We start from the raw sequence: 14,811 nt of genomic DNA, 5'->3' as shown, positions 1-14,811 counted from the left end.
ATTGAGACTTCATCCTGATGAATTGTTCCTGTTATGAGTAGAAAATGTCCCTCTCCATCTCTCCTGATTGATTTAAGTTTGAAGTCAACTTTGTTAGAAATTAGTATGGCCACCCCTGCTTGTTTCTTAGGTCCATTTACTTGATAAGCCTTATCCCAACCCTTTACTCTGAGTAAGTGCCTGTCTTTGTGGTTGAGGTGTGTTTCTTGTAAACAGCAGAATGTTGGATCCTGTTTTCGTATCCAATCTCTTAGTCTGTGCCTTTTTATAGGAGAGTTGAGTCCATTGACATTAAGTGATATTAATGACCAGTGGTTGTTAACTCCGGTCATTTTTTAAGTTGTAAATTTTGTGTGTTCCCCTTCTTTGTGTTGCACTGGTGAAGGGTCTCTAGTTGTCTGAGATATTGTGGTCATTGTTGGACTCCTTGGTTAGTGATTTTCCTTCTATTACTTTCTGTAAGGCTGGATTTGTGGCTACATATTGTTTAAATTTGTTTTTATCCTGGAAAATTTTGTTTTCTCCATTTATAGTGAACGAAAGCTTGGCTGGGTATAGTAGTCTGGGCTTGCATCCATGGTCTCTTAGTTTCTGCAGTACATCTATCCAGGACCTTCTGGCTTTCATGGTTTCCATAGAGAAGTCAGGTGTAAGTCTGATAGGTTTACCTTTATAAGTAACTTGGCCTTTTTCCTTTGCTGCTCTTAGTATTCTTTCTTTATTCTGTATGCTTTGTGTTTTGATTATTATATGGCGAGAGGATGTTTTTTTTTGATCCAGCCTATTCGGTGTTCTGTATGCTTCTTGAACCTTCATAGGTATATCTTTCTTTAGGTTGGGAAAGTTTTCTTCTATAATTTTATTAAATATATTTTCTGGACCGTTGAGCTGCGCTTCTTCCCCTTCTTCTATTCCTATTATTCTTAGGTTTGGTCTTTTTATTGTGTCCCATATTTCCTGAATGTTTTGTGATGAGAATTTGTTGGCCTTGCTGTTTTCTTTGATCAGCGTGTTTATTTTCTCTATGGTATCTTCAGAATCTGAGATTCTTTCTTCTATCTCTTGTATTCTGTTGGTTATGCTTGCTTCTGTAGTCTCTATTCGTTTACCTAGATTTTCCCTGTCCAGCTGGCCTTCTGTTTGTGTTTTCTTCTTTGCCTCCATTTCAGTTTTTAAGTCTTGTACTGTTTCCATTATCTGTTTGATTGTTTTTCCTTGGTTTCCTAGGGTATCATTCACTGATTTACTCAATTCTTCAAACTTTCTGTTATACTTCTCATCCATTTCTATAAGGGCATTTTTTACATGTTGTTTAAGGGCGTCAATCACTTTCATAAAGTCAATTTTATCTACCTCTTCATGATTAAGGTGTTCATGTCCACCTGTTGGGAGGTCGCTGGGTTCTGGTGGTTTCATATAGTTTTTCAGATTGTTAGGTGAATTCTTGCATTGGCGCCTGCCCATCTCTTTCTCCGAATGCTCCCCTCTGGATGTTCTTTTACCGGATCAGGTCTCCTTGCCTACTGATGTACCTTCCCAGTGATGGCTCTCTGCAGTGCTAGCTCTCCTGGTGTTCTAGTGATGTCTCTCCTTGCTTGTTGCAGGCAGGCCAGTGAAACAAAGGAAGTCTTGCCTGCCTACTTGCCCTGAGGATTTGCCCCCAGCGCCAGACAGACTGAGCTGGATGGTGTTATGTGCCCAAAGAGGAAAGGGGACAGAAGGAAGAAGGGTTCTGGATGCAAGCTGGGTGGGACAAGAAGAGAGAGACGGTATGCGGGGTATAGAGCCCCTGCAGGGAGCCCAGGGAGTATAGGGAGGGGGATGAGGAACTTCAGAGTTCCCTTTCCAGGGCTGCTTCCACTGTCGCTGGTCACAAACTCACCACATTGCTGTCTCTCCCGGTGCCGAGATCAGATCTCCATGCAGGTTGGGTAGTTCGTAAACAAAGCGCCTACCTTGGTTGGTGCAGGCGGGCCAGTGAGACAAAGGAGGTCTCGCCTGCCTATTTGCCCTGAGGATTTGCCCCCAGCGCCAGACAGACTGAGCTGGATGGTGTTATGTGCCCAAAGAGGAAAGGGGACAGAAGGAAGAAGGGTTCTGGATGCAAGCTGGGTGGGACAAGAAGAGAGAGGCAGTATGGGGGGGGTAGAGCCCCTGCAGGGAGCCCAGGGAGTATAGGGAGGGGGATGAGGAACTTCAGAGTTCCCTGTCCAGGGCTGCTTCCGCCTCCGCTGGTCACAAACTCACCGCACTGCTTTCTCTCCTGGTGCCGCGATCAGATCTCCTTGCAGGTTGGGTAGTTTGTAAACAAAGCGCCTACCTTGGTTGGTGCAGGCGGGCCAGTGAAGCAAAGGAGGTCTCGCCTGCCTATTTGCCCTGAGGATTTGCCCCCAGCGCCAGACAGACTGAGCTGGATGGTGTTATGTGCCCAAAGAGGAAAGGGGACAGAAGGAAGCTCCCTGACACTTTTATAGTAGCTAGTTTTGCGTATCAACTTTACACAAACTAGAGGAGGAGACTCAGTTGAGGAAATGCCTCAGTGAGATCCAGCTGCAAGGCTTTTTTCTCAATTAGTGATTAATGGGGGTGGTGCCATCCTGGGGTTTGTTGGTCCTTGGTTTCTATAAGAAAGTATGCTGAACAAACCATGGAAGGCAAGCCTATAAGGAGTACACCTCCATTATCTTCTGCATTAGCCCTAGTCTCTACTATCCTGCCCTGTTTGAGTTTCTATTCTGACTTTCTTCATTGATGAACAACGGTGTTGCATTGTACCAAATAAACCCTTTCCTCCCCACCTTGCTGAGTGGTTATGTTGTTTTGTCACAGCAATAAAAATCCTCAGATGCTTCTACTTATTTTCCTCAGATAACAAGTGGTTCTCATGAGTAAACTCTAGAAAATATGAATGTAGAAGAAGCATCCCTTTTCAAAGAGACAAGAGAGTTTATTTTTCACCAACCAGAAAGAATTTTTGAAGCTTCTTTGATGGTCACAACAACTCTAGGCTCAGAAAAGGGAGTATCAAGTCTTTCTGTTGGAATAGATAAAGCGTTGAGGAACTGTTCTTTGCACCATTATTTGGGAAAATAAATATTAACCCTTTCTTGCCTACATAATTAATGATGTGCAAGAGACTGGGAGCTGAAATAACTCCTGTATGTCTGAAATAGATAATAAAGCCAAGAACATGTGACTACTGAAGAAGTTTGTTGTTAACACCACATCTTAAAATCAGATTTACATAGTGTTGCTCACTCAATGGCAGAGTAAATATTATTGTCTGTAAAGGAATTGCCAAGGAAACGAACAACTTTGAAATATCCACCACCTTGGTTTTTTTCAAAGTGATGAAAGTGAACTTTGATTCATTCTTTCTTTCTTTTCCTCCATCCTTCCTTCCTTCTTCTCTTTCTTCATTCTATGAATTCCCATTCTTCTTACCTTCTGTTATTATTCACTTACTTTTGTTTCATGTAGTTTTCCTTACATGCCAGTGTTCAGTGTGTTTTAAGTATATCTAAACTAACTTCACTGTGTATCTATGTACATGTATGAAAGTATATATGTGTGTGTTTATATTTAAGTTTATGTAAGTGTGCATGTTTGTATGAGTGTTAATATATGCTGTATTTGTGGATAACTAGAAAGCCAAGAAGGGGTATCATGTCATCTGTGCTGGGGTTCAGGTGGTTGTAAACATGAAATAGGGGTGCTGGAAACAAACTTTAAGTCTTCTAGATCAGCAGAAATTGCTCTTAAATGCTGATTTTTATTTCAGTCAATCACATCTCTTTTATGAGCATAATTATTTTTACATCAAAATTGGTCTGTGTATTTGATACATTAATTGAAAGAACAACTTAATAAGGAGATGATTGCTGTTGGTATTAAAATTAACACATTGCTTACTTTCATATAAATAAAGTGAATGAGGTAATCGGATAATAATTATTTTTCATAATATAAAATGAATACATTAAAACTTATTAAGGATCATTATTACCATAAAAGGTCTGCATTTCCTGTGAATTGAGGTGCCAAAATTTTTTCTTTTTTTCACTTACTAAGAGATGCTCTGCTATATAGCAGCAACTGTGAGTTCTCAGTGATGGGTCATCAAAAATCAATCTGACAGTGTGCTTTCTTGGGCGTCAGTCACGACTGACTGTGTCCATTCTTTGGACGTAAATCACAGAATTTTTGTTTTCTATCAACTGAGGACCCAAACAAAATAAGGACTAGAACATGGGAGGAAACTAAGAAATTACTGAAGGAATTTAGCAAGCAAGAGGCAACATTTTATTTTCAGCTCACAGGGCCAGCAAAGATTAACTTCAAGAGGGCTAAAGAGTTTATTTTAACAGGTCTTAGGAGTGGACAGGGAGTTTTGGTGATTTTTCTGTACCCCATATTGGGTTGTGGCCTTGATGATGTAGAAGACACTCTTGAAGATCTGAATGGCCTAAATCAGCATGCAAATAGGCTTTGTAATGTCCATAAGAAATCAAAGCAGGATGAGTCAAAGCAAAGCAAAGCAGACAGGGTGTGAAAAGAAATGTTTGTGCTCAATAATAACAATATAATAATAATAATAATAATAATAATTGACTAAAAGCCAAGTGCTGGACTCAGGTGTCTCTGAAAGTTTTTATATTTTCAGAAATAGTTATAGAAGAAATAAGTAATATGTTTTGTTTTACATTGCTTTAAATTTGTGTGATTGAGATTTATATTTTATTTTCAAATTTTATTTCATGCTAACCCTTTTTTTTATATATAGAGAAAGGGAGAGTGTGGAGTTCAATGGGCAGAGAGTTAAGGCGGACTTAGAAAAGTTGGGAAAGTTGAAAGCGGGATCAAAATATGTTTTTGAAAACATTTTTCCAAGAGATAGAGAGAGGAGGGAAGGGGGAAAAAATTACAGGTGAAAAATCTTGAACTGGTCCTTGAGAGAGCGGTTATTACCTTTAAGTATTCTATATCTGTTTCTCCACTGCAGGAAACTAAACTGAGGGTTAATTCTGTTCACCTAACATTAGGTCCTTTGAGCATCCTGCTGATGGAAAGAAAGGTAAAAGACATAGTGATGAAACAGTTCTGTCAGAAATGAGGGCCTGGAACTAATATTATGCATAGCATGCCAGAACATGGCTCGATTATACCTAGATATTGAGCTTAGACTATCCCCATGTAATGTGCTAGATGTATGCTTGTATGTATGGCCACCCCACAGCAATGTCTCCAGGATGAAGAAGCAAGATGGCTCATGAAGAATGGCTGTGGATAATGGAGAATTTGTTAGAGTCTTATTTTGAGGTCACTTCTGTTAATATAACTATTAATATAACTAATTCTTCATCCATGATCCTGTACTATTTGATATATTCATCTTTGAAATTCAGGTTTAACAATTTCTTTGTTTTTCATGACATCTCTGTAATTCATAAGTCTCCAAGAAGAACCACTCAGTGATGTGGGATTCACCTCTGTATACTGTGAATATGTTTTATGCCATTGGTTAATAAAGAAGCTACTTTGGCTTATGACAGAGCAGAATAGAGCTACAAGGGTAAACTAGACTGAATGCAGGGAGAAAGAGAAGGCAGATTCAGACAAATGCCATGTGGCTGCCAAGGAGAAAAATGCTGGAGAAAAATGTAGGCAGGCTACAGTCTCAAGATGCTACATAGGTTAGTAGATATGGGCTCATTTAAGATGTAAGAGCTAGCTAGGAAGCCAGGCAGTGGTGGCGCACTCCTTTAATCCCAGCACTCGGGAGGCAGAGGCAGGCAAATGTCTGTGAGTTTGAGTCCAACCTGGACTACAAGAGCTAGTTCCAGGACAAGCTCCAAAACCACAGAGAAACCCTGAATCGAAAAACCAAAAAAAAAAAAAAAAGAGCTAGCTAGGAATATGCCTGATCCTTTGGCCAAACAGTGTTGTTCATTAATATAGTTTCTACGTGGTTATTTGTGTAAGGAAAGCAGGGAAACAAATGGCATACTCCTTTGCAACTCAGTACAATTCATAACCAAATATTAATTGAAGCATGATCAATAAAAACTCAGGAATAGAACCTGAGGTTCAATCTGTAGGTTTGAAAAGCAAAGCAGCCAGCCTCTGGCTCTTACCTCTACCTCAGCCCGAAATGGTGACCCTGCCTCCAAGAATCTCAGAATAACACGTAGTCTTGAGCTATCTCCTCCCGTCTTATATTCCTCTCTGGGGTTCAAATTAAAGTCATGCACCACTGGATTATAGCATAACTGGTTTCTATGACAAACTAATATGACTACTGGGATTAAATGTGTGTATTAACACTGCCTCGTCTGTAAGGTGAGCCTTTTTTTTCTTTCTGATGTTCAGGCAAGCTCTATTTATTAAAATACAAGTGAAATGCCACTACAATGACTGGCAACACAAAAGATATTTGAAGAGTAGCAGTTTTATTGTCCAAAATGGATCATTACAAGAAATACATGTAAAAATGCTGAGATCTTTTTATACCAAATTAAAATTTGAGAGCATTTCTTTTATTTTTCTCCTTTTCAAATGAATCTCCTTACTTGTTCAGAACCAATGCCGATTAGAATATACTTGAAATGAATGACAGTGATCATTCAGATGATCCCCTCCAAAAATAAAGCATAAGGTAGTCATCATGAATAAAACATTTACTTTTGAGTTATGTTTAAGACCCAAACTATACTAAACTGTCTCAATACTATAATATAGATATTTCTTTAATTTCTTAGAACGGTCATTCATTCTTTCTGATTACTTGCCATTTTCCATTAACCAGGAAATAAGATTGATTAATATTTCTCATTGATCACATCTAAGATAGAATATTAAAATTAGGAGTGCAGAAATTGAATATATTGAAACACATGGTACCTCAGGATATTAATTTATCACATACCAATAACTCAGTTAAAGATCAAAATGGATTCATTAAGCTATTATCTCACCTCCTAGCAGAAATGCTCTATCATGGAAAATACACAGATAAGCAAAAATTGAAAAGAACAAGTATAAGCTAATGAATAGCATTGTTGTGTAGCATCAACAGTGAGGAAGCAGAGCAATTTAAGAGCAGCAGGTTGGCTGTGTGCAGCAGTATTAGAACTCAGTCTCCAAATGAAATCTTTTCCCCATGAAATTGGGGCCAAAGGGTATGCTTTGCTTGGTGTGGCTGTTTCATTTCTCTATATATTTACTCATTTGCTTTACACTTGTTGTGTGCTGCAGCCAGAACTTTGCTCAAGTAAATGAGAGATGGGACTTGATGCTCTCCAAGGTCACTGCTACTTCTCAAACGTCTCCCTTGGGGAATTTGCTATGCCAGCTCAGGTTTCTGGACTTAGTTAATAATGCCCTAGAAATGGAAAATAAAAGTCAGAACTCTGGTTAAATTCACAATAGAAAAAATACCCGACTCTGTGTAAGCAAATAATTTAGTATGTGTAAAGATACAGGGAACTGAGGAAATACACAATTGCTACAGAATCATGTTAATTATGGTTAAAGGAGGCCCTTTGAATTGCTCAGTCAAGGAAACAACATTGGGCATAGGTGAGAATCTTCATAGGCAGTGAAGTTCTCATTTCAGAATGAATGAATAAACTATGTTAAGGAGAGCAAATTGCCAGGTGCAACTTTTATAGAAACCTAAAATGTTGATTTTTGGCTCCAAAGCCACAGAGAAACCCTGTCTCAAAAAACCAAATAAATAAATAAATAAAATAAAATAAAATAAATGTTGATTTTATGTATAAAATAATTTATTTACTGTGTTTATTGTCTTGGTTAAGAACAAAATAGTTCATTGGATGTCTCCAGGATAGAGAAGGATTAAAGAAAATACAAAGTTTTGAAGAAATGTCTTCAGCAATCCTGTTCAAATTATGGCATAACAAGTCTCATTCAAACATGCTCAATCATAAACCATCTTTCCTGACAGAGAAAAAAGAAAGGAGTGTATATCAGTGTGTACATATAGAGATCATGCAAAAACCGTAGAAAATGACTTATTGTCCTTTTGCTAGATTGATTCAGTAAGATGGACCTTTATTTTCAATCAAAGGGTAGGTTTTCATTGTTTACAACAAAGTGAAAATGTGGAGACTCACTCAGCAAAAGTTTTCCTAATCTGTTTTAATAAACCTATTCTGTGAAAATAGCAAAGATTCCTCTCACAATAATCCAAATCATTTCCTCTTATTTTATTGGCTTTATTTGTTTGATTGTGATGCATATATTATGTTTTAAAATATTTTTCATAAGCATTTTACATTGATTCAAATTACATAAAGTAATGTATTTTAAACCCACACATTCATATATACATATGTTTTCAAATTTTCTTAAAAAATTATTGTCTATAAGAGTAAAATGTTAATTTTTAAATGTCCCCATTATATGGTTGAGAATACTCAACTAATTTAAAGTAAAAGAATTTGAAATGTAGAATTGTTACTTACTCATAAAAACAATAAAAAGTCCAAATTCTTTTGCAAAATAAATAGAAAAGTCTTACTTCAAGTACTTTTTTCATGAATTCATGAAATCAGATGAAATGCTGAAATGGAACCTTGTATTTTGCCCCTCTATTTTGAATATACTCATTATTACTTTAATTTTGATGTTTTTGACAAGGTCTCATGAAGTCCAGATTGGTTTTGAACCCCTGTTTTATGGTCCTTTTCTACTTTCCTGGCTTCTTTGGTTAGATCATGTCATGAACTCAAATCTGAAGATCTGAAGCTAGGATCCACAATTGGAAATGTGTTGATGGTAGCTGCAGGCCTGCTTTTTGTCCTGCCCGGCTCCCACATGGTTAGCTTTATTCCCGAAATAACAACATACAAACTGTATTCTTTTAAACACTGCTTGGCCCATTATATCTAGCCCCTTCTTGGCTAATTCTCACGTATTAGTTTAGCCCATTTCTAATAATCTGTGTAGCACCCCAAGGTGCTCTTACCAGGAAGATTCTAGCCTACGTCCATCCTTCATAGCTTCTGCATCTAAGCTCAATTCCTCTTCCTCCCAGCATTCTGTTCTGTTTACTCCACCCACCTATGTTCTAAACTATGAGGGCCAAGCAGTTTCTTTATGAGCCAATGACCTTCCTCCATCAAATACAAAATAAGGATTTTGTATTCTGGAATAGGGTTACTTCATTTAAACAGAATATTTTTCTATTTGCTCCATTTACCTTCAGATGATTTAATTTCAGGTTTGTTGTTATTGTTATTGCTGCTGACTATTTATACTTAAATAGAGTCCCCCCCCTGCCTTTCTCTGTGTAGTGTATGTGTGAGAGAGAAATTTTCACTGTCAATTCATCATTTGAAAAACATTTAGAGCCGGGCGGTGGTGGCGCACGCCTTTAATCCCAGCACTCGGGAGGCAGAGACAGGCGGATCTCTGTGAGTTCGAGACCAGCCTGGTCTACAAGAGCTAGTTCCAGGACAGGCTCCAAAACCACAGAGAAACCCTGTCTCGAAAAAACCAAAAAAAAAAAAAAAAAAAGAAAAACATTTAGGTTAGTTTAATTTGCTAGCATTTTGTGTAGAGCTATTATGAACATGGCTGAGTAGGTAACCTTGAGAGGGATAAATATTACTATACACATATATGCTAAGGATTGGTCTATCTGGATTATATGATAGATCTAATTTTAATTTTGGGGGGTCTTCACTTTGATTTCTATAGTGGCTTCATCTTTTTTTATAGTTATGTGTCTCAATATAATGACTTTGACAGTTTATTTCCAGGTAAATATCAAATCTAAAGAAATGACACAAACAAAAGTACTCTTAGGTAAAATACCTGCATTTAAATCCCAGGTCTCCAATTTTGTGATGAAAGGGATGTCTGATATTGAGTTATTTGAAGCGTGAGATTGTACCTGAGGTCACTGAAGTACTCTGCCAATCTACTAAGATGATAAATGATAGTACCCCATCAAATGGTTTGTGTGTGTATGTAGTAAATTTTTCCACAAGTGCAGTTCGAGTACTACTATGGTCTTTGTTAAGAGAATATTTCAGAAACTCTTTCTTTTTCTCTACTTTCTTTGTTTGCTTTCAGGTTCCTTCTTTTTGAGATAGAGTTTTTCTCTATAAGGTTATTGGCCACGAAGTTATGACTACTTTCCTGCCTCATCTGCAATAATGTTACAGACACTTAAATAATATTTTAAGGTGATATCTGAATGATATTTGCTCATAATTTTGGACATTATAATAATTTATACTTTAAAATATTCTGACATATCTGTCTCAAAATAAAAACAAATTTTGACATGACAAGCAGAAGTATCTTTACTGAAAGTATAATAAGATCAAAAACAAGAAAGCAAAAATAATAAGGAAAATATTGTAAATAAAGTTTACCACTTGGAAATTTTTTTTAACACAAGAAAACCATGTTACATTAGATATGCAATTTACAGCCTAAAAAATTATTTCAAAGCAGGTATTAGAAATAAGAATATGTTAAAGAAAATGTAATAGCTTAAAGTCTGTTGAAGTATGGATCAAGTCTCATTTGATAATGATAAGAAGACTTACTTTTGTCTCACTTGTATCATTTAAGTTGTCATTCATTTTTCTTATTGCTAATATTTCAAATATTATGCTGTGTATGAATAATAAGAGTGTATTCACCTTTTCTGGAATTTGGGGAAAATGGTTTGATATTTTTCTAATTTAGTAGATTGTTGTCTATTGATTACCCTAATGCACTCTGTATAATGTTGAGATGTTTTTTCTATTTCTCACTTATTTAACTTCTATCATAAGAAGGAGTTAAGTACTTCTGTATACATAGAAATATTCATTTGACTTCCATCAATGAATATTTCTTATATTTCTATTACAAGAATAAAATGTGACCCATAGTTCTAAATTGGCACCTTTAGTTAATAAATTTAGATTTAGATTTAGCTTTCAATAGTTGTGCTCTTCCTTCTGATGAAACTTTTTCTACCAATTTCGTATCAAATGTCCGTTTTGCCTCATTGACTCTTGATGTTAGAGAAATAAACCTAAATAGTAGCAAAACACCACTAAGGTAAAAAATATTGAATACATGCCTGTCTCTTTGCTCTCTAGAAATCAACTTTTTATTTACTAAGTGTTCAGTTTCTCCAATCATTTTAAAATTCTTTCATGAATAGCTGTTTAAAAAGCAATTTAAAGGTTATATCCATAAAATGTATTAAAGGGAACTTCAGTGACTCCTTCAGTACAGTTGCTAGACTGGATGAGGATTGTTTATTATAGAAACAGTGGCAGTACAAAATGTTTAACTCATCGTTTTCATCCTTATTTTTTTTTTTTTTTGGCAAAGGTCATTCAGTTTTTTTGGTTTTTTTTTTGTTGTTGTTTGTTTGTTTTTGCCTTTATCTTCAGTAAGATTACACACACTCGTTCTCATGTAGAGAGGAGCAAGGCCCTTTGAACACACCATACACAGATAAATGAGGCACCTGCCTATCCTGATATCTCCTCATCAGTTGCAATGGAATTTGCAGAATATTGCTTGCTATCTGCTTTCTTCCCGACTTTCCCTCTAGACACTGTTTGGAAAAGAAATATTTGCCTTTTTATTTATTTTGTGCCCATTGCACACTTCTTGTTTAGCACCAAAAAGCTCTCAGAAAAAAGAGCCTGACTGAATAAATCTGTGTAGCTTCTCTCTTTTCTCAGTTCATATATAAGAAAAATGAATGACTTAGAGATAAGTGATGGTCAGGATACAGGGTCGGTGTCTTAACTGAGGTCAGGACTTACCAATTCCCAGTCAGATGACATTTTTTGTTGTGGTATATTTTTTCTTATTTTGTTTTATTCTAGTAATTACAGCATAGTATTAGTAGAGTAACACTTTTGTGGCAATATTTATTTTAGCAACCATTTAATAGTTATCTTCACATCCTTAGTATATCATGTTATTTATACCTTGCAATTGATGGAAATGGAAATGTTTTAAAATTGGCCAACTATGAAACTTTGTTTTGTGTCAATTTTGTCAAAAGCCAGCATAAGTTAGAAAGCACAAATATTAGGCCATTCATTGTAAAAATTACTATGTATACTGTTTATTTTCAATGATGGCAATAATACTTACAGCATGTGAAGTAACACATAAATCAGTTTTGAAGAATAATAGTGTTTTTAGACAGTATTCGAATGTAACACATGACAATATTCTTATTTCTTTGGTTCTATGAACCACCACATCGGCTGCTTTCATTTATTTGTTCTTATCTTGCTGCTACTACTGCTCATGAGGAAAAGTTTCCAGCCCAGTTGCTTTTCTATTTAAAAGCTTCTTTGTTGTGGATTAAAGTAAATGATTTAGCTTGTTGGCTCTATGCTTGGTAGAGCATCCTCAGGGTTATTTTCACAGCTAAGCAAGATTTTGCTAGATGGTCTTTGAATTCAAAGGTTGCTTTTGGCAACTCCAGGAAGAATAGTGCTGATTATTTAGAAAACTGCAGCTTTATAAATGGCCACTCTCTGGTGTCAGAAAATTAATGGTAGATGAATGGTAAGTAGGACCATTTCATTTTATTTGTAACCTGTGTGCATTCTGAGGAAATGATTGCACCCTAGTAAAAGAAAACAAATGATATTCTCTAAGAAGATGGAAAATGTATTGACAGTATGGAGAAAATAAAATCTACACACTTTTGGTAATTATTTCAATTCTCTACATGTGGTGATTTCTTAACATAAAATCATTTTTGAGTGTTGGTTCCTAGGCAAGCATCAATGGACAGGTGAGAAAAGAATGCCTATGTGTGGTCTTTGAATTATTAAGTTTGGGAAGTTGTTGTTACTTCAAAACTTTGACAACACTATTTCACTTTGAGAGAAATAGTAAAATTTGATCAGGTGTATTTCTCCCAGTGACTTTCCAATATTGTATGGCAGAATAACTGCAAACGTGAAGTTAATCTACATGGTACTACTAAATCCAGAGTGAAATAAGGTTGGAGAATTAAGTGACTTTTTGGTTACTGATTGTGCTTATTTTCGTCTAAAAGTTTTCAAAGGATATGTTCCTTCAAAAGTGTTTAAGAATGTTCTATCCTTTCTATTTTATTTATTTATTTACTTATTTATTTATTTATTTATTTATTTATTTATTTATTTAAGATTTCTACCTCTTCCCCGCCACTGCCTCCCATTTCCCTCCTCTTCCCTCGATCAAGTCTCCCTCCCTCGTCAGCCCAAAGAGCAATCAGGGTTCCCTGTCCTGTGGGAAGTCCAAGGACCACCCACCTCCATCCAGGTCTAGTAAGGTGAGCATCCAAACTGCCTCTGCCTAGGCTCATTTCTAAACTAATGTGCACGAATTTCCAGACTCATGTCTAGGAAATTATTATAATTGTTTTATAATTAGCATATTTCTCTCTCATTAAAGACTAACCTGTGTTTTTGATTTTGAATACACACTACCAAGTCTCAAGATACGGAAATAAAATCTTAACTATTTTATATTTTGATAATTTGATAATTTATATTATTTTGATAGAAGTCCACATTGTTCCTGTGTTAGCTTTCTCAATAGTGTGCAACATTACATTGATCTAATGCTATAGCTTTCAGTGTTGATAAGCATGAAAAGAAGCACAATCCTCTATTCTTTTAATGAATCTTTATTATAAAGTTTGATGGCTGGGCAGTAATTAATTTAGACATTTGGCTGCAGGCTGAGATAGTCGAAACTTACAAACTATTCTACCCAGGACTACAAGTAAGCCTTTCACTTTCTCCATACAAAGAGACTGGACAACAAACGTTATGATTAGTTTTTGTAGGTCTTGGCCATTATCTCAGTTTTATCAGAGATGCCATCACTACTAGTCAAGAGGAAGCAATCCATAGAATATGATGTCCACATTCTCAAGAGACAGCATGGGTAGCTTTTGATCACATAGTGTGTTATGAATGTTTGTCATACTATAAGGGGTTGGTTACATGGACAGAGATAAAGCTAAACAAAGGAGATTAGATTCAAGGATCCCTTTCTGGAAGGAAAAGTGGGATATACTGTAGAAATGGGATAAAGGGTCAATTGTTGTGTCTACTTTTGAACACTAGTCTCAAATATTTAACATTGGTATGGATTTTGATATAGTGATACAAATTTAATGTAATCTTTGTTATACTGTTTATATGTTTCTCTTTTTTGAGGTACTATACTTATGCAAATCAATTAAAAAGGTAATATAAAGTTTTAGTTCTTGAAAGCTATTTAGGATAACAAAGAAATACAGGTTAATTTTAATCGATAACAATCAAACTTATAATCATATTAGGTATGTTAAACATATATATTTTAAAAAGATTGGTGGTCTTCAAACACTTTAAAAACCTGCAGAATACTTTATTTAAATGTTCAGGTAATATAAGGCTTTTGTGACAATGAGACACTATCTGCTCCTGTCAGTACTAATCTACTTCAAAAATGGCTGCAAAGCATCAAAGAACATCCATATGAAATTTGCCTTATTTTACAGAAAAGCTAGCCAATTGGGCAAAATATTTCTCTTATCTAGACTGCTGACAGTATACTGTTCAAACTGCACAAGTAGGACATGAAAGTGACTTCCTGACTTTTCCAAGACAGGGTAGTACAAGAAAGTCCTTTCAAAAGTTCTGCTTTACAGAAAATTCTGTCTGATATTTTAGGCTCATAGTTTGAAGATGGATGCACCAACATTATAGAGGAATATTGGGATGACAGACTAGGCATTCAGATGTTGATGCCATTTCTTAGTTTCAG

The sequence above is a fragment of the Chionomys nivalis genome, chromosome 12 (assembly GCF_950005125.1).
Source record: "Chionomys nivalis chromosome 12, mChiNiv1.1, whole genome shotgun sequence".
In the NCBI taxonomy this organism is placed as follows: Eukaryota; Metazoa; Chordata; class Mammalia; order Rodentia; family Cricetidae; genus Chionomys; species Chionomys nivalis.
The sequence above is the reverse complement of the archived record's forward strand: the minus strand, read 5'-3'. Positions refer to the sequence as shown.